The following is a 19465-nucleotide window of genomic DNA, read 5'->3' as shown; positions in this document are numbered from 1 at the left end:
AAATAGTCATATCTGGACATTGTGTGAGTCACTGTCTCATTATACCTTTTTTAATGTTGATCACCAGGGTTTTGATCCCTGCTACTCTTTTTTATTTCTAGGTATTCCTGTCTGAACTGTAAGAGCAGATTAATGTATATGCCTCCATGACAAACAGCTTAGCAATTCTTACAGAACCACAGGCTAGAAAGAGGCTAGAAGTTTACAGTGACCTTTTTTTTTTTTTTCAATTTTTAGTTAGAACTACATCACAAGCTTATGTAAAATAATTTGGATTATATACCTCAGTAGGTCTGCCCAAAATAGAAAATAATTGCTTTTGGAAATTCAAAGACTCAGAAAGTAAATTAGAGGATGATTATTGAGAAAGAACTTTTGACTCTACAAAGGAATTTAAGCACAGAATTCTTTTGAATAGTGAGTTCCTTCAGTTCATTTAAAATGCAGATATGCTTTGCAGATGTTTAGTTATATATCCCAGAAATACAGTTCTGTATACTTACAGTTCATAGTTGTGTGCAGCAGTGCTGAGTGTGCGTACACCAAATACTGAGGGTCTTCAAAATGGAGAATTCATTGTTACATGGAAAATTCATTGTTACAAAAAAAAATATGCATGGTTTTCCTTTTTTTTTTTTGCACCAAAATAAACTTGTCTTTTATGATTTCATTTTATGCAAACCATTTGTAGTGTCTTCTGACACTTTTTGTTAACTAATTGGAATTTTCCATAGTTTGAGAATGTTGTTGCTGTTGTGTTGGAGTTTCACTGACCTGCCTTCCCTCCGTCCCCGTATCCTTTTCAGTAGTGCAAGCAGTATATAGCTGTAAAATGATCAGTTCACATATGAGAGATTTTCTCTAGCTGTTGGATTAGTAATGCATTTTGGGGATGAACCTGTGACAGAGGAGGTAGGATACTTTCTGTAGTGGCAGGAACCCAAGCCACGTTCAAACAACTGGGTTCAAATGCTGCTCACTAGCGTTAAGCAATGTACTTCACCTCGCAGAATCTGTTTTTCATCTGTACCACGGGAATAATAATGATTCTATCACAACAGCTGAGGGCATTTATCTTTTCGGAAGAGAATGACATAATGTAATACTTAGTGAAAGTGAGCTATCTGCCCTTCCCCACAAATCCAGGGAGCGGGCATAGGGGCAGCAACAAAACCATAGCCCTTAGGAGTTACAGGTCCGAGGGGTTAGGCAGGCAGGGCTTGGGCCCTGGAATCATTCACAGTGAGGTAGCTGGGTGCAGTGGTTGGGTCCTTGGCCTCTCCAGCCACAGAGCCTTGTGAACTACAAAAGCTTCCTACTGTTCATGCCTCAGTTTTCTGATCTGGAAACTGAGGCTAATAGCATTGGCCTCATTGGATTACTGGAGATTGAGCATGTTAATTTGTGTAACACAAAGCATCCTCTGACACAAAGCTTGTCTTGGTGGGTGCTCTGGTCTGTTCCAGGGAGGATCACTCAGATGTTAAGAATTCGGTGCAGGCGCTGGTGTTGTGGTACAGTGCGTTAAGCTGCTGCCTGCTGTGCTGGTATCCCCTAAGGGTGCCAGTTCAAGTCCCAGCTGCCCACTTCCAATCCAGCTCCCTGCTGATGCACCTGGGAAAGCAGCAGAGGATGGCCCAAGGGCTTGACAGCCACGTTGGAGACCTGGATGGATTTCCAGGTTCCTGGCTTTGGCCTGGTTCTGCCCCAGCCATTGTGACCATCTGGGAAGTGAACCAGGGAAAGAAGATCTCTCTATCTGTGTTTCTCCCTCCCTCTCTATAATTCTGCCTTTTAAATAAGTAAATGAATAATAATAAATAAATCTTTTTAAAAAGCCCAGTGTAGACTGCTTTTCCACAGTGGATGGAATGACTTTAGGCTCTGTAGTCACAATTGCCATTTTCTGTTGAGGAAACTTGTTTCTGTACGTCCTCGGCCAGCATCTTTAACAGGAGCTAGCTTCGCTCTTGGAAGCATGCCCCAGCGTCTCTCGTCTCTTCCCCTCTCCCCATGTGTCCACTCTGTTAGGCTTTTGTGATTAATGTGGAGCGGTTGAAGTCACTGACTTGGGTGCAGGCCAGGCCAGCGTTACTGAGGTCATATATTACATTCCTAGATTCTGGTTGTGAACAGGATGATGGAAGTCAGAGGTGCGCGAAAGCTGCCTTTTGGGGCAGCCCCATGAAAGGTGTGTTTGTTTTCCTCATCATATTTATGCTAATAGATCATTCCTCTCATGCTGCAACCTTTACCTTGCTGCTCTGTCGTTTCGCTTATTCTCTAGTTAGACTAATGGATCCTTCTCCATTGTTGTTTCATTGTTGAAAGTCTTCTGTTCGGTTCTCTAAATATGTGTTTTAGGCAGGTAGAATTTGTCAGTGACGCTGTATATTTCGGTGGGTACTAAGACGTTTAAGGATTGTGTGGTCCGTGTTGTTTTCTTCTCTGTCGATGAGATAACCTTATGGAGAAAGTATTCATTGAAACAGCAAGTGAAAGCGAGTGTGTGTCTCAGGAATAGTGGTAATTGAAGAACATGCTTTTATTTTCTGGTCTGCTTTTGTATTCGGGGCTTGGGAAACTGTGTTTTTGTTGTTGTGGAAAAGGCAGTGGAATTTTATCAGACGTTTTCCTGACACTCCCTACCTTCCCTTTTTCCTTTCAAAGACCTGTTTTGCTCTGCTAAGAGGTTCCGTCATGGGCATAGTAAAGCAGCTTGGCTAGTGCAGGCTGCTCTGATGATCTGTTGGCTTTCTGAAACCAGAGCTTGCTTGTCAGAGGAAGCTGGTCTGAGAAACAGTGCTCAGGGGTGACCATACTGGTGATCTGTTAGCTTCAGCCCTTAACCTCCCCCCACCCCCCACCCCATAGCTGCAAATAAATACGAGGCCTCAGCCCTTGTGCCTCCTGATGGATGTCGGGGATAACATTCTCCAGGTTTAAGCTTTGTACTGACTTGGGTGTCCTAATGGTGGGGACTTGCTTTGTTTTTAGTAATCCGTTGTGAAGTAGAAGGTGGTTTCTAGTTTGGTTCATCTTCTGCTAACTACACGCACATCTTTTTAGTTTAGTTGTTTTCTGCTGTGTGCTCAACATGAAAGCAACCGTCATGAAGTAGCATTCCTGGAAGTATCCTCCTTCTGTAGTGATCCATCACAGATGCCTGAGTGCTGGGCACACTCCCCTCTCCATCTTGAATGTCAGCTTAGTGGACGTGGAACGTGGATAATGGCTGGGTTGTAATGGGGCTGGACGCTCTCCCCAGGGACACTGTGTTTCCATCCCTGTGCGGTGCCCCTTCTGATCCTCCTGAAATGGCCACCGTCGGGTCCTTGAGACTCGTGTGCTATTCAGTGTGTGCACTACTGAGATTTCTGGGTGTGATTTGGACACAGTGTGGTTTGTATTATTCCCAAAGTCATATTCTGCATTCTCTTACAGGACATGGTGGAAAGAGAAAGCTGTGCCTTTAGTGCCAGGTTGTTCTTTATACCTAGTTCTTAAAAAAAAAAAAAAAAAAAAAAGTATCCTGCTATGAGGTATTACGTAGACAATTTACAAAATCCTGAGCAGTATAAATAAGAAAATAAAAGCCACTTGTAGTTCTACTACCCAGGGAAAAACTTGTTAAAATATTGTGGTCTTTATTTCCAGGCTAATTTTCAATGCATATTTATATACATATATAGGCATTTTTTATAAGAATGACTGAAACTGTTTTAAAACCTACTGTCTTTTTAAAAAGTTTATTTATTTATTTATTTTTTTGAAAGACAATGTTATAGAGAGAGAGGGAGAGACAGAGATAGAGATCTTCCATCTGATGGTTCACTTACAAGATGGCTGCAATGGCCAGGGGTGGACCAGGCTGGAGCCAGGAGCCAGGAGCTTCGTCTGGGTCTCCTGCATGGGTGGCAGGGGACCAAACACTTGGGCCACTTTCTACTACTTTTTCCGGATCATTAACAGGGAACTGGATAAGAAGAGGAGTAGCAAACATAGGAACCAACACTATATGGGATGCTGGCATCACAGGCAGCAGCTTAACCCAGTGCGTCACAATGACCGCCCCAAAACCTGCCTTTTTTTTGTTTTTACCAGAATAATATGTGTGTGCGCATTTTCCATATTCTAAAACATCCTTTGAAAATAATGATCTGTAATGACTGAATAACTTTATATACATTATGATTTTCCTCTGCAAAGACTTATTGGAAGATATGCTGATTAAAAAGCCCATTTGGGATATTAGATCTTCCTAATTTTAAAAAGAATTGGTTCAAAAGAGTAACGAGAATATGTTAATTTTGTGCTTTACTCAAGATGGATTTATTTATGCTTTGCAATGCATCTGTAACAAAGCAAACATTTTCTTTATATAATCCTTAGAAGAGCAGAAACTATAATTAATTTTTGAAAGATTTATCCACTTATTTATTTTAAAGGCAGAGTGACAGAGAGGGACAGTGAGGGAGAGAGGGAAGGAGGGAGGGAGGGGGAGAGAGAGAGAGAGAGAGAAAGAGTTAGTTACCAGTCTTCCACCAGCTTGGTTCACTCCCCAAAAAGCCTCTATAGCCAAGTCCTGGCCAGGCTAAACCAGGAGCCAGGAACCCCATCTGGGCCCCCAACATGGGTGGTAAGGGCCCCAGCATTGGGCCATCTTCTGCTGCCTTCCCAAGCATGTCAACAGGAAACGGGGTGGGAAGCAGGTAGCTTGGATTTGAACTGGTGTTCTGCCATAGGATGCTAGCATCATAAATGTCAGCTTAATTAGTTGTACCACAATGCTGGCCCCATATAATTAACTTTTAATTAGCAATTCATAGCTAATTAAACTAGTGAAATTTTCAGAAAGTCAACTTTTATCCTATTTTGGAAAATTAAGCCAGTTTTGAAAACAGTTCTATCCTTTAATTTAAAAAAGGTTAAAGTTTCTTACAATTGAATTTTGTGTTCATCCACCATGATCAGTTGGTGCCATTGGCTGTGCTGTGGTTTCGAGGTTACCTTGACTTTCCTTGAGCCTCCACTCTGTGCAGGAAATGGTGCCAGATGGTCCCCATGATGGGTGCCAAGCCCCAAGCAGAGTTGGATGCTGCACCTGACAGACGAGGGCAACCACACATGTCAGTGGGATTGCTCACCCTCTCCTGGAGAGAAAAGGAGCTCTTCCCTTCTGCTGGTGTATTTTGGAGCTCGCTTCAGTCTGGTGTAGCAAGTGTCTAGGCAGTTAAGTTCTAATGGGAAGTGAAGGAGGGGGTGATGTACCAGCTGAGACTGGTTTGCAGCCACTGGGGCTGTCTGATGAAATCTACACTTTGGCATTCTTGAAGTCTTTCAAAGGAATTTGGGTAAGTCATTTAACCTCGTGTCATTTTGCTTTACTTGACTCTCAGCAAAGGGAGCCATCCACCAGTGGGTCTTATGGCAGTTGGGGGTTTGAAAATGAAAGCTGGAGTCACAGAGCCATGTCTGAATGTCAACCTGGAAGCAATAATCAGACCATCACTAGTTTCTCTTTGACATCAGGGAGTTGCTTTTGGGGAAAAGAAGGAGCTTGAAAGCCACATGTCCCTTCTGTGGCTTTTGTAACTGATGGAGCTGCATGGCTGCTTAGAAGCAGGGCTGACATCTCAAGATAATAATGCTTTTAAAAATAAAGCAGATCTTGTGTTTTATAAGTGCACAGCACTGTGTAAGCCACCACTAGATATCTCCTGTGATGGGTATAGAGATGTGCCCCCATGCTGGGGGTTGATGATTGGTCACGGGTTCCGGCATCCTGGGGCAAAGCTATCTTCCCTTCTGAGTTACAGGCTTGTACCCTGAGCTCAACTTGAAAATGTGAATCTTTATGAAAAAAAAAAATGCCCAAAATACAGTGACTTAAACAAATGAAATGTTTGTGTTGCCTTTTCCCTCTCATTCTGTATCAAAGCAGTCCAGGTGATCCATGTTGGACCTAGACTTAGGGTGGTGCCTCGGTGGACATTTGCTTTCTGTCTTGTTCTCTGCCAGCCCAAGAATGTCACCCTCGTTTTCACTAAGATGGCTCAGCACAATCTCACTTCAGCTCACGAGAATGGGGGTGATCCAGAGGTTGTTCAGATAATTTTCACTTACATCCTTATTGGTGAGAACAGTCACATGACCACGCTAGCTGCAAGGGAGTCTGGGACTTGCAATCCTTAGCCAGCCAGACATCACTGTGGAATAGAGGTGAGGAAACTGAACACTGAATCAGCCAGCCCCCTGCATCTGTAGATAAAGTTGTATTGGAGCTCAGTGAAGCCCATTCATGAATGCCCAGAAATGACTTAAACAATTTGATAGGCTTCTGATGCCTTTGCCTCCTCATTCTGTATCAGGACACTACAAGTGAACCGTGTCTATGTCTGCATTCATGTGACAAGGGAAGGCATGAGTAGTTACTTCAGAGACCATTTGCAAAACCCAGAGTATTTACTATATCACAGATGAAATTTGCTGATCTCTGCTATTGAAAATGAGGAAATGAATATTAAGGGAGCAGCTGGTACTCTCTGCCACAGTTAGCAATGTGGTAAGCAGAGTGAGTCATTGCCTTGGAAATGCAGAGTTAGTACTTTGACCTTGTGACAATCGGTGGCCCAGGGGGAGTGGGTCAGCATGCAAGTGATTCTTGAAGAAGTCGTTTTTCAGGGGGAGATATAAGGAGCCAGATATGAGGTATCCTGATAGAGGTGAAGGGAGAGGGTGAAGAAGGTGGCTAACTTACATGAGCGCTGTCTTACATTATTTATTTTAGTTTTGTTTGAAAGGCAGAGACAGAGCGAGAGATCTTCCATCCACTGGTTCTCTCCCCAAATGCCTGCAATAGCCAGGGCTGGGCCAGGCTGAAACCAGGAACTCAGCCAGGACTCCTTCTGTATCTCACACATGGGGACAGGGAGCCAAGTACTTGAGCTATGATCTTCTGCCTCCCAGGTTGCATGTTAGCAGGAAGCTGGATCAGAAATGGAGCCAGATCTGGACTAGGTACTCCACTATGGGATGTGGCCATCTTAACTGTGGTGCCAAGCACCCACTCAGCTTCTGTCTTCGAAGCAGAGCATCCTGACTCAAGGATGTCCCTCCTCTCTAATGCCCACTGTTCTGCCTTGCTTCATCCCTACTGTAGGCCAGACCCTGTACCCATTGCCTTCTCATTGGCATCCCTGCCTAGAGTCTCGGCCTCCTTAAAAGTCACCTCCTGCAAGTGTGGCTATTGAGTCTCTATTGCCTGCTCGATAAAGTCCACGCTCCTTGGTGTGTCACTTCAGGTCCTCCCACTCCTTGACCCTCATCTTCATTTGCTATTCTGCTGTTCTTCACAGTCTTAACACAGTCGGGACTCCATCCTCACAGAAGTACCTCATGCCCACTTTGCACTTGACCATCTCCAAGTATTTGCCCCTATTGGATCCTCTGCCTCTCTCAATCCAAAGGCTCCGAGGACTGGGGACTGTGATTGGCTGGGGCAGAAGAGGCTGCTGATTTTATTTGAGCACCTCCTCCATCCACATTTCCCTCTGCCCTGCTTCCTTGCCCTAGCCTGGGGGTGGTACTTTCCCTGGTGCTCTGTATACCTCTCTTGTGGCACTCATTTCCTTCTGTGTGGGATTATCATCATCCCATATGTTTCCAGTCTCCTTACATAGACTGAGTGAGGCTGGGTCCAGATCTGCCTGGGCTAGTACATGCCTACCAATTATTTTACTAGTCAGTGTGACAGTGATGCTGTCTACAAAGTAATGCTTGTTACTAAAGAAATATATGACTACCTGGAAGAACATAAGTGCAAACGGAAACAGAGCTCTGAAAATTGTGTTGAACTATGAGCGCTTACTTAAGACCTTAAAAACCCAGAGTGATTTTCTTTTAGCTAGTTTTTTAACAGAAGAAAACTAAAGTTCCGAATGTTTTCTTAAGAGCTGAAGCAGTATTTGAATACATTGATATCTGGAAATTTTAAACTGTCCTTTGAAAAACCGTGGCTGAGCCAGAAATCAGAGAGAGCTTTGGCTAGGCATATGGAGGAGCATGTGGGCAGAACCCCATGTGAGCGCAGGAGATGGGCCACCTGCAGGAGAGCTTCCCAGTCCACTCCACAGAGAACTGGAGCATTTTCCACACCGTCTGCAGGCAGCATACCTGACGACACTAAACCCCACCTAGAAGCACTCACACGTTGTACTCACAGAACATAGTATTTTCATGGCTATCTTTCTGCAGTGGGTAATCCAATGTATGCAGAACCTTTATTTTGTAGTAGTAATTTAGCTTATGTGGTGCCAATCATTTTTCTTCCCGTGTCTTTTTAACCAAGCATAGCATGAGAAGACCAGCGTCAATCATGAAATGCTTGCTTTTGCCGGGAAGGGACTCGTGATGCTCATTCGTGTCCTATTAATGGAAACCTAGTGAGGTTGGCGTCTGTGCGGGGAAGCAGATGGCACAAGCATGAATTTCAAATGTATGTTCAGACCTTCTGGAAGGATGGGTAGGAAAGATAAGCACCCAGGTGAAGTAGTGGGACTTCCCCAGTGAGTTCCCTACTTGTCTGAAGCATGAATACAACAGCACTCCCAGCCCCTCTGGAGAGAGGTCTGACAGGTAAGGAGGAAGAGTGAAGAAGTCTTTCTCGTGGGCTCGTGCATTCTGAAGCTACTAAACAACTAGACAGCTTATTCTAGAGTTTCTACTCCAATGTAAGTTAGGATAAAAACCATCCCACCGCATGAAAGCGACTGCCTTCTGTCCCGGTCCTCGCTCTGCTTGAATCGCTCTTCTGTATCCAGTGTCGGCAGAGCACCCGACAGTAAGTGCCCCGTCCATATTTACTCAGTGAATAAAGAAGTGTGTTCTGGCACCTAATTATAAGAGCTTTCTGGAAGTTGAAAGAATTCTCATTTGATCTTCTCAAATGTAAAGACACAAGAAGTTTATCTTGTAGTCTCTTCTCCTCCCATCACCCTGGCAACCCTCTCTAATACATATGTACCTTTCTGGTACCTCTCCTGGTTTGAGGTTTTTTTGATTTTGGCGTTTTCATTAAGCTTATTTATTTTCATTTTAAAATTTATGGTTAGAGTTTCAAAAGCTGGGGAGGAGTGAAGGTGTGTGGCCTCATACTACTGAAAGGAAAACCCCAGTGTTGAGTAACAGTGTTTCTTGGGCTGTCTCATAATAAACAATATTAACACAGCTAGGGCGAGGTCATTTTGAATTAATAATCCTTTGCAGATTGACCATCTTTTATCCAAAATGCTTGGGACCAGTAGTGTTTCAGATTTTGGAGTTTTCAGATTTGGAAATTTTGTGTGAATTTACTCAATGAATATCTCTATTCTGAAATTTGAAATTCCAAAACTTCTTGAACACCATTTGACTCTCAAAAAGATTTGGATTTTGGAGCATTTCAGATTTCAGGTTTTTGGATTAGGGGCAGTAAACCTATGCCGTACAGTGCCAAACTGAGGTCAGATTTAGCCCCTGTGTGCAACATAATAGAATTTTAGAAATGGAAGAAAAACCAAACCTTCACACAGAAAGCTATTTCTTGTTGGCCTGCTGACTGATTTCTTCAGTTTTACAAAGATTTAAATCTTCATTAAATAATACATTAAGGATATTTGTGAATAACCCAAATACAATTTGTATCCCACAGAAGAGAAATCTCGGAGTGAGATCATTTGTAAAGTGATGTTAGGTTTCCCCTTTGGAAAGCGGTGTACAGTAGCAGTCAGATGTTTGAACTTCGCATCATACAGACCTACAGTTGTCTGTTGTGTCGTTCATGACTGCTGTTTGTCCTTGGAAAAACTCACCTAGCCGTGCAAGCTCTGTGACTCTTCATCTGGAAATGGCATAATCTAACAGTGCTTTTCTCAGAAGCTCATTAAAGAGGTAATGCACGTGAAGCACTCAGAACAGTACTGCACACAGTGTATACTGATACCTCTTATGATAAAGCTTATTGATAACTGCTAGAACAGAGAAACCCTAAAATACTGGGAGTCAAAGGTATTCTTGCTCCTGCAACAAGGTGGCATTCCAGGTTTGCATGCCCCCTGCATAATTCCAGGGCCCAGGTTCCTGCCCCCTTGCTGCTCTGCCGTCCCTGCATCTCGGAGTCCATCTCCATGACCGAGCTGGGTTAGGAGCACAGTCATGTACAAGCTTGAGGAGGGTAGGAAGAGTGCGAGGCAACGTGCCCTGTGTCTTTAGGCCCAGGCCCAGAAAAGGCTCTTGTCCCTGCCGCTCGCCTTCCTCCAGGGAAAGCCACATGGCTACTTCTTGTTGCCAGGGAGGTTGGGAAACGTAATCTCTCTGCGGCAGAATGGAAGAAGAGACTTGGATGAGCAACCAATGATCGCACCAAGCCTCTTAACAAATGCAGCTGTTCCTTATTTATTTAAAAATCATGTAAATATCATTGTTGTAAAGCTGATCCGCACAGAATTTGTGTCTCTGTAAGATGTCCGTTGTCCGCCGGCGCCGCGGCTCACTAGGCTAATCCTCCGCCTAGCAGCGCCGGCACACCGGGTTCTAGTCCCGGTCGGGGCACCGGATTCTGTCCCGGTTGCCCCTCTTCCAGGCCAGCTCTCTGCTGTGGCCAGGGAGTGCAGTGGAGGATGGCCCAGGTGCTTGGGCCCTGCACCCCATGGGAGACCAGGATAAGCACCTGGCTCCTGGCTCCTGGCTCCTGCCATCGGATCAGCGCGGTGCGCTGGCCGTGGCGGCCATTGGAGGGTGAACCAACGGCAAAAAAGGAAGACCTTTCTCTCTGTCTGTCTCACTGTCCACTCTGCCTGTCCAAAAAAAAAAAAAAAAAAAAAAAAGATGTCCGTTGTCCGTCTGTTTTGGATAGACACTGAGGTTCTAATCCAAGTAAGCCTTGAAGGAGACCTGAAGGGGGGTGGAGGTGAGAACTGTGGGAACATGTGAGATACAAGGAGGGGAAGCTGACTGGGGGTGCTCTCCGTCCCCTCCCCACTCCCACTCTGGCTGACAAGGAAGGCCTGCTCTGTAAATTAAACTTAACCCCTTATCTGACCTGGCAAGGACAAAGTACAGTGGCTTGCAGAGAAACTTCTTTCTGGGAGCACCGTAGTTATTCAAAGCACCAGAGAAGGCAGAGGAGAGGAGACTTGCACCGGGAAAGCGTTCATCTTGAATGTTCAGTCCCCTTCAATGACGAATGTCTTCCTATGTAAAGAAGAAAATTACACACAGACATACTAACTGAGATGATCTCTAACTCTTCACCACCATTGCCAAAGAAAAAACAAAAGCTAAATGCATGCGTTTCTACACTTCGAAGAAAGTACTTTGGGTAAAAATTAACTATTAAGTAAGCAGCTTTTCCCAGCAGAGAAAATGTTCAAGTTCTTAAGGACAGCCAGGTTGTGAGAGGAAAGAGTCTAGTGTTATAGCAAATATTGTTTTAATGCTTATAACAATTACCTCCTTGAATTAGTTTTTCTTGTGTATTTAGCAGCTGCTAAAAACAGTTAGTAGGCATGACATCTTGAGTTGCTGCATGGTATTTTTAAAAATCTGTAACTTTCGGTCTGTCAGATAATATACACTGGACAGTTTTTAAGCGAGGAATGCTCCTATTTTGATAACAGGGTGATGTTTAAGAGGACGCATCTGTTTTTGTTTTTATAAGTAACCCACTGCCTAACAGCTGAAAATAACTGCAGTTATTTTAAACAGATGGCCCCACGTTAATAGGCAAGAAAGTAGAAGTGAGTCTGTTTCTCAGTTTTTTTACCCTTCACACAGAGAAATGGCAAGAATAATTAGCAGAATAAGGAGCAACTTCTAAGGGACGGATGGGATTTGTAGGTTGAGCTGTTTTGGTAGTCACAAGCCATTATAAATTGCGTAATTTCCTACTTTCAGGTCAAATTTTTCAAAATGATCACTACATTGTTGAAATAGATCTCTTGATTTTTACAAGACACATTGCGGTGTAATATATGGAGGCTACAGAAACTTATTTAAAAGCTTTGAAGTCTTCAGAGGGTGGTAGTTGGTGGTAACATGCTAGTGTTTTATGTAAGTTGGGCCTTGCCAAGATCAACAGGAAGAATATAGGGTCGAGACATTCGTGATTTTTTGATTTACACATTCCTCAAGGATCTTGAGCTGATAGTTAACATGCACATTTCTTCCGCTTCCTTTTTTTTTTTTTTTTAAGTTTTTATTTATTTATTTGAGAGGTAGAGTTATAGACCGTGAGAGGGAGAGACAGGAACATCTTCCATCTGCTGGTTCACTCCTCAAATGGCTGCAACTGCCGGAGTTGAGCCGATCCGAAGCCAGGAGCCAGGAGCTTCTTCCGGGTCTCCCACATGAGTGCAGGGGCCCAAGGACTTGGGCCATCTTGTACTGCCTTCCCAGGCCATAGCAGAGAGCTGGATCGGAAGTGAAGCAGCTGTGACTTGAACCGGCGACCATAAGGGATGCCGGCACTGCAGGTAGTGGCTTTACCTGCTACGCCACAGTGTCAGCCCCCGTAATGTATAGTTTTATATATACATACAAAGAAATGCTTAGCTTCCCACTTAGCAACTGCCGGAGCCAGGAGCCAGGAGCTTCTTCCAGGGGCCCAAGAACTTGAGCCATCTTCTACTGCCTTCCCAAGCCACAGCAGAGAGCTGGATTGGAAAAGGAGCAGCCGGGACTCGAACTGGCACCCATAGGGGATGCTGACACCACAGGCAGAGGATTAGCCTAGTGTGCCACAGTGCTGGCCCCGTCTTCTGTTTCTAACATTGAAGAGGATCAACATCTTGAGAATGTAACTGCTAAGTAGTATTTATAAGGGACTTTGAGGAAGGTGGCATTTCTTCAGTATTCAGATGCCGTTATCCATCAGGGAACAGATTATATAGTAGTTACTGTGTCCATCAAATAAAGTAGAGGACTTTTTACTGTTGAAACACTTGACTGTTGAAGCTCACTGAGATTTATTTTTATTACTTCCCATTAGCAGTAATTGCTCCTGGGTCACATCTATGAGCTGAATGTCCTTGGATTTGTCCATAACCCACTTGCAATTCTCTGATTTTGATTTTGCATTTTCTTCACCTGTATTGTTTCAATGGTTACTCAATGATTGAAAGCTTGTGCATATTCACTGGCCATAAATTGTAAGCCTGTTTATCTAGAATCTTGCTTTTGCTTCTGTCTGAATTTGTTTACATGACAAGTAGTAGACTGACTCATATGAAATAATAAAATTTTAGAACATGGGTCAACAACCTCTGACCTGTGGGCGTGGTTTTGTCCAAGAAGCTTCGTCACATTTTTGAAGGACTGTTAAATGAAAAAGAAGGATATGAGAAAGAAGCCCTGGGTAGCTTACAAGGCCTAAAATATTCACAACTGGACTCTTTACAAAAATGTTTGCAGCCGCCATCACAGATATAGGGTATGGGCTCCTGGTCCAGACTGCATTGGTTGTGTCAAGACCTGGCTTTGCCATATCCAGTATGACTCTGGGCAAGTTACTTAATCTCTCTGGGACTTGTTTTCTCATCTATAAATGGGAATAATTATAGTGTCTATCACATGGGGTTGTGGTGAGGGTTAGGCTAATGTGTAAAGTCTATAGAACAATGTCTGGTACTTAATGAGTACTCAATAAATGTTCATAATTATTATTATTACTAATAATAACAGTCTTTTGAAAAAAGTCTTGAAAGTTCATAAACTAGTTCTTGCTTTCAACTCTTGAATGTCCAAATTCTCAAAAAGCATTTTCTGATTTCTGTGTCAAGAATGGAGGATTGGGGCTGGTGCCGTGGCTCACTTGGTTAATCTTCCACCTGCAGTGCCGGCATCCCATATGGGCGCCGGGTTCTAGTCCCGGGTGCTCCTCTTCCAGTCCAGCTTTCTGCTGTGGCCCGGGAGGGCAGTGGAGGATGGCCCATGTGCTTGGGTGCCTGTACCCGCATGGGAGACCAGGAGGAGGCACCTGGCTACTGGCTTCGGATCGGCGCAGCGCTGGCCGTAGCAGCTATTTGGGGGGGGGGGGGGTGAACCAATGGAAGGAAGACCTTTCTCTCTGTCTCTCTCTCACTGTCTAACTCTATCTGTCAAAAAAAAAAAAAAAAAAAAAAAGAATGGAGGACCATTTTCTTTTTAATGGAGCCTACATTCCTGAAAAAAGTGAAAGCAGACGTTCACTCAAATGTAGAAGTTGCTTGAGCACATCAAAAGAAGAATAGTGCTAGCTGCTTTTTAAGTTAAAAAAAGGACAATCAATCCTTTTAAAAAAAAAGCACATAAAAATGCTTCTATGTGCTTAGGACAAACCTAAGAGGAAATAAAATAGAAATAAGAGACATAGAAGAGAAATAATATTGGAAGGATTCGGAAACAAGAATAAGACAGCAGAGGAGGAGGAAGATTTAGATCAAAAGGCAGGCTGGAGGTTTGTCCAGGATGCTCAGTGTTGACATCCCTTGGGAATCCACCTCAGTTATTCTGTGTGTACATTTAATTCCTCCCATCTGAAGGAAGCTGTGGCTCCTTTGGTTCATTTTTATTGCACAAAAAAAGTTTCAGCATTCAGTCAATGTTTACCGTATATTATATATAAGGTATGTTCCCCAGAAAAATCTGTCACATATGTATACAGAATCATCATTTAGCATGAGGGTACTTCAAAAAGTTCATGTAAATTGGAATTAAGAGATAAATTTGAGTGCAAAAAGAACAGAAATCTGTATGTAGTATTTTCATCATAACACACATTCTCACTGAACTTTTTTTTTTTTTTTTTTTTTTTTTGACAGGCAGAGTGGACAGTGAGAGAGAGAGACAGAGAGAAAGGTCTTCCTTTTGCCGTTGGTTCACCCTCCAATGGCCGCCGCGGCCGGTGCGCTGCGCACCGCGCTGATCCGATGGCAGGAGCCAGGTGCTTTTCCTGGTCTCCCATGGGGTGCAGGGCCCAAGCACCTGGGCCATCCTCCACTGCACTCCCTGGCCACAGCAGAGGGCTGGCCTGGAAGAGGGGCAACCGGGACAGAATCCGGCGCCCCGACCGGGACTAGAACCCGGTGTGCCGGCGCCGCTAGGCGGAGGATTAGCCTAGTGAGCCGCGACGCCGGCCCTCACTGAACTTTGATAGCCCCTTATATATGTTGATTTCAGCATTTCACACCAAAATTTATCTTTTAATTCCATTTTTCCCTGAACTTTTTGAAGTGTCCACATATATTTTTTAGGACACAGCACTTCTATTCCCTTTAACCACTTGCCCTAGTCATCATCATTATTTGTTGAATTCCAAAATACTTCATCTCTGATACCTCTATTTGCTCTACTTGTTCTTTCAAGTAGGGGAAGAACATACATAGCTCAAAAAAAATATTGAAAATGTTTAAAAAACAAATAATGTAATGAAGTATAATTCTGTCTTCTTTTTCCTTGTTTTTTACTTGGATTGTTGTGTTGATGGCTATTGGACTGGAGTGTGAGTGTTCCAGGATGGGTATTTGATGATGGCAGGGGACTGAAGTAATGGCCTTGCGTGGAGATTACACAGTGAAGCCGCACATTGATTACCTCATTTTCTTAGCTGATGGAGATGTTTGAGAGGACGACTGAAGAGCTTTCAAGCCCATGGGCTCCCAGGATCGGCTCCTAAGAGCTTGATAATTGCCGCTGCCCAGAGGGACTGTATTAAGAATGGTGTTGGCTCAAGTCTAGGAAAAGACATTTTATGGATGGTGTTAGAACAGTTCCCCACCCTCCTCCTTTGGGTTGATTAGGTAAGGTGACAACTTCCAATCAACTTGAATTTTCCTTAATAGCAGTTACAGAATTCCAAAATCAATGTACTTGGCGTTTTCTTTTTCTTTTTCTTTTTTTTTTTTTTTTGGTCCTTCCTCACTAAAATTTAAGTTTTCTTGAACTGCTGTCCCTCCTGTGGCAATAGTGACACAGGCAGCTGCTCAAATATTTTTAATGAATAAACAGACCAAATATAGTTCATCATTCGTAATTCAAAGTCTCCTTCCCTGATGCATGTAGGTTGGTAGTGGATATCAGTTTAGAGATCCTTGTGCTACAAAGAGCATTTTAAATTTAGAATAAATTATGTTTAACAGGTATGCATTTGAGAACATAAAAGGGAAGTTGAACCTAAAACTCCTGTTTTCATGGATTAATGTTTTTGTGACTGAAATGATGAATGGCAAGATAATTCTCAAACCCTCCAAATGTTTGAGAGAGCTTTAAACTTTTGTTCCCTTTATTCTAAGATGCTGCTAGTTTTTTGAAGCTGTGTTTGTTCAGATAGAAGTAAATGAAGAAACACTATTTCTAGCCACTCTGCTTGTCTCTATTCTTTAGAGCATACCCTTTCCTAGGCCTGGGATGTAACAAAAGGAGGAGTAAGCTGAGAAAGAGAGGCATGGAGTGCAGCAATGGGTGGACCTACCTTGGAGAGCCCTGTAGGTAACTGCAAGATGTCAGCACCCATTCCTGAATGGAGAAGGGGATTGGGATCAGGGGAGATTGCAGCAAGGGGCCCAGGGAAGGGGTGGGTTAATAAAACAGGAAGTGTAATGAAAAGCTTAGCTGAAGATCTAATAAGGCAGTTGATGAGATGAAAAAAAGAGAATCTGTTGGAACTTGACCCCGGGAGAGCATTCTCCATCAAGAGGCACAGGGTGGTGACCCTGACAAGTAGAGAAGCAAGTGTAATCCTACCCCTGCTTAGGACATCCATGGTCATGGTAGTGTAAATGCTGTTTCTTGATTTTAAACTTTTTGACTTAATCTCTAGAGTGAAAAAAAAAATCATAGACAGTTGAGCTAATTATAGAACAAAATATAAATATTACCCACCTTGGTGGTTTATAGGTACAGAGGTGGATTAGGCAAGGTACAGAAGAATGTAAGGCAAGATGAAGGAAGACGATGCAAATTAACTGCTCCAGGAATTGTAGAGGATGCACCCTAAGGGGATGAACAAGGCCAATGTGCTAACGCTGAAGCAGGTGATATCATTACCTTGACAGAAAGGGCGGGAAGTGAGCTTTCCAGGCAGGTCTCCGGTAGACGGTGTCTAAGAGTGATAAATCATATGTAAGCGTATTATTTGGAAACATGAGGTGTCTCCTCCAGTTACCTTATGATAAGAAACCAAATCCCTCCCAGATGAATCAAAGGAAGATCTTCTTGAAAGAGTTGCTTACTGTGCCGTCACCTGGGTTTAGGTCAGGGTCCTGACACTCCTAGGGTTGATGAACAGAGGAAGAAATAAGAAATGCTAACTTATGAAGATTTATTTATTTATTTGAAAGGCAGAGTTACAGTGAGAGAGAGAGAGGGAGAAACAGAGAGAGAGAGATCTTCCATCCTCAGGTTCACTTCCTAAATGGCTGCAACGGCCAGGGCTGGGCCAGGTGGAAGCCAGGAGCTTCTTCTGCTCTCCCACGTGGGTGGCAAGGTCTGAAGCTCTTGGGCCAGGTTCTGCTGCTCTCCCAGGCACATTAGCGGGGAGCAGCCAGGATTGGAACCTGGGTTCCATATGGAATGCAGGTGGCGGCTTCACCTACTGGCCCCAATAAATGCTAATTGTAAACATTGTAAACAAGCCCAGTGAGGGCTGGAACAATGGGTGACCACCTGGGGGCACTCTGGCTAGGGATGACTGTGGCCACTCCTGGAAATTGGGAATGGAGGGGAATAAATAAACCCAATCCTCCCCAGACACAGAGAGGGTAGAGTGAAATGAAACAGGGAGGAGGAGGAGGAGGAGGAGGACAAAGGCTAGCCAGCAGGAGTTAGGAAGCAGATTCCACCACGACCAGCTTCTCTTTAGAGTAGAACTGGGGGTGTGGATGCCTGGGCTGGGATGTTGTGTTGCCTGATAAGCGCGTCTGAACCATATGATGTTTTAACCTCCTACAGATAGGAACTTGATAGAACATTTAACATAACCCATTTGCATTGAGCACCTGTTTTTTCCTGTAATGTGCTGGGATCTCAGTGGACAGTAGTGACGCAAACAGGGTCCCTGGCCTCAACTTGTTTACAGTGTGGTTAGAAAAAAAAGATGCTAAACCGGTCAGCAGAAACATAATAAATACGATTAAAAATTGTAATTGAAACTGTAAGTTTAATTGGAGCACACAGAAAAGCTAATACTGCTTATATAAACTTAATTCTTTGATAATGATACTACACTCCACTCATATTTACAATATAATTAATTATTTGGCAGTGGGAGTGATTCTTTCCCTGAGTAGCCCATTTTGCTCTGTTTAACTATAAATACACTACACACTGCAAATCCAATATACAAATGCAACAGCTGCTGCTTTATTGTTGTGTTCCTTGTTACTCGTTTTAATGAATAATTTGAACAGATTCCAAGACATTAAATTAGATCTATAAGCATGCTTTAAGAATTATATCATAATGTTAGTGTATTTAAAACTTAGTGGTGACATCACTGTCTTAATATAGTAGATTTAAAGAAAGTGAATTATTTGAGTTGTTTTACCCTCTATGAATAGTTTGGCAGTACAACAGATAAGGGATAAAACTGAACTCAAGAATCCATGTCCAAATCCAGGGAGCTGGGGAATCACCTCCTTCCTCTTGGCATAGGAACCTTGAGGATAGTAACACGTCACTTGAAAGTCTTTGGTTGAAATTTGCCTTTTCTGGTAGAGATCTGAGGAACAACAGAGACATTGGCAAAAGCATGACAGGAATAGGAATTCTCTTCTGTGTTTCTCGATACTTCCTGTGGCTCAGATTTTGCCCAAAGGGAAAGAAATGAACAACAGAAGACGAATGTCAGCTCTCTCTGTCTGTCTCGCCTACCTTTCCTAGCATTTACAACAGTCTGAGGACAGAAAAGTGGAAGTTCAGTGTCCCTGAGCGTTTGCTTATTAAAATAAACCTTGGAATACTTCATCTGCCCCGATTTAGGCTAAAAGCTGTTGAATCTTTCAAGCTGATGCTGCACAACCCATAGTCATAAGTCACTGATGCTAACTGCTTTTAGTACCTACCAAAATTACCATACTAATGCACTTCACAGAAGGTGTGAAATGATCATTAGGTAAACTCTATTTGAGTGCCTTTATATTCATTTCAGAGTATTTTTATATGAATTATCTCCTTTGATTTTAACACGGCTCTGAAAAGCAGCATTCCAACTATGCAGGCATAGTTTTTAGATGTCCTTAGATATAGGAGGAAATCTGGAACTGCCTCTCCCAGGGTAATTTTATTTATCACAGTCATAAGTAGTAATGCATTGTGGTGGTTGTAGAAATTAAGAAACAAAGCGACTGAGTCACTGAAGCCCAGAAACTGCCCATCACTTGAATCGCCCCCTCCAGGAATCACTTTGTAAAGTTTCGCTCAGCGTGTGCCGTTTGGAACCCTCTGGTTGGCC

General features: G+C 43.3%; 1 protein-coding gene across 6 annotated transcripts in view; it reads left to right on the top strand.

Moving 5' to 3' along the window:
- Positions 1 to 19465, top strand: part of GAB1 (GRB2 associated binding protein 1) — a 132335-nt gene that overhangs the window by 51161 nt on the left and 61709 nt on the right. Inside the window, exon 1 of one of the 6 annotated variants that reach the window (XM_070047489.1) lies at positions 2080 to 2191. The exons of the other annotated variants lie outside the window; for them this stretch is intronic. The gene's annotated coding sequence lies outside the window, so the exon portion shown is untranslated. Of the gene's footprint in view, positions 1 to 2079; positions 2192 to 19465 lie in introns of those variants that run through there. 6 annotated transcript variants of the gene reach the window in all.

This window comes from Oryctolagus cuniculus, chromosome 8 (genome assembly GCF_964237555.1).
Source record: "Oryctolagus cuniculus chromosome 8, mOryCun1.1, whole genome shotgun sequence".
Taxonomy (NCBI): Eukaryota; Metazoa; Chordata; class Mammalia; order Lagomorpha; family Leporidae; genus Oryctolagus; species Oryctolagus cuniculus.
This window is presented reverse-complemented; position numbering and strand designations above follow the sequence as displayed.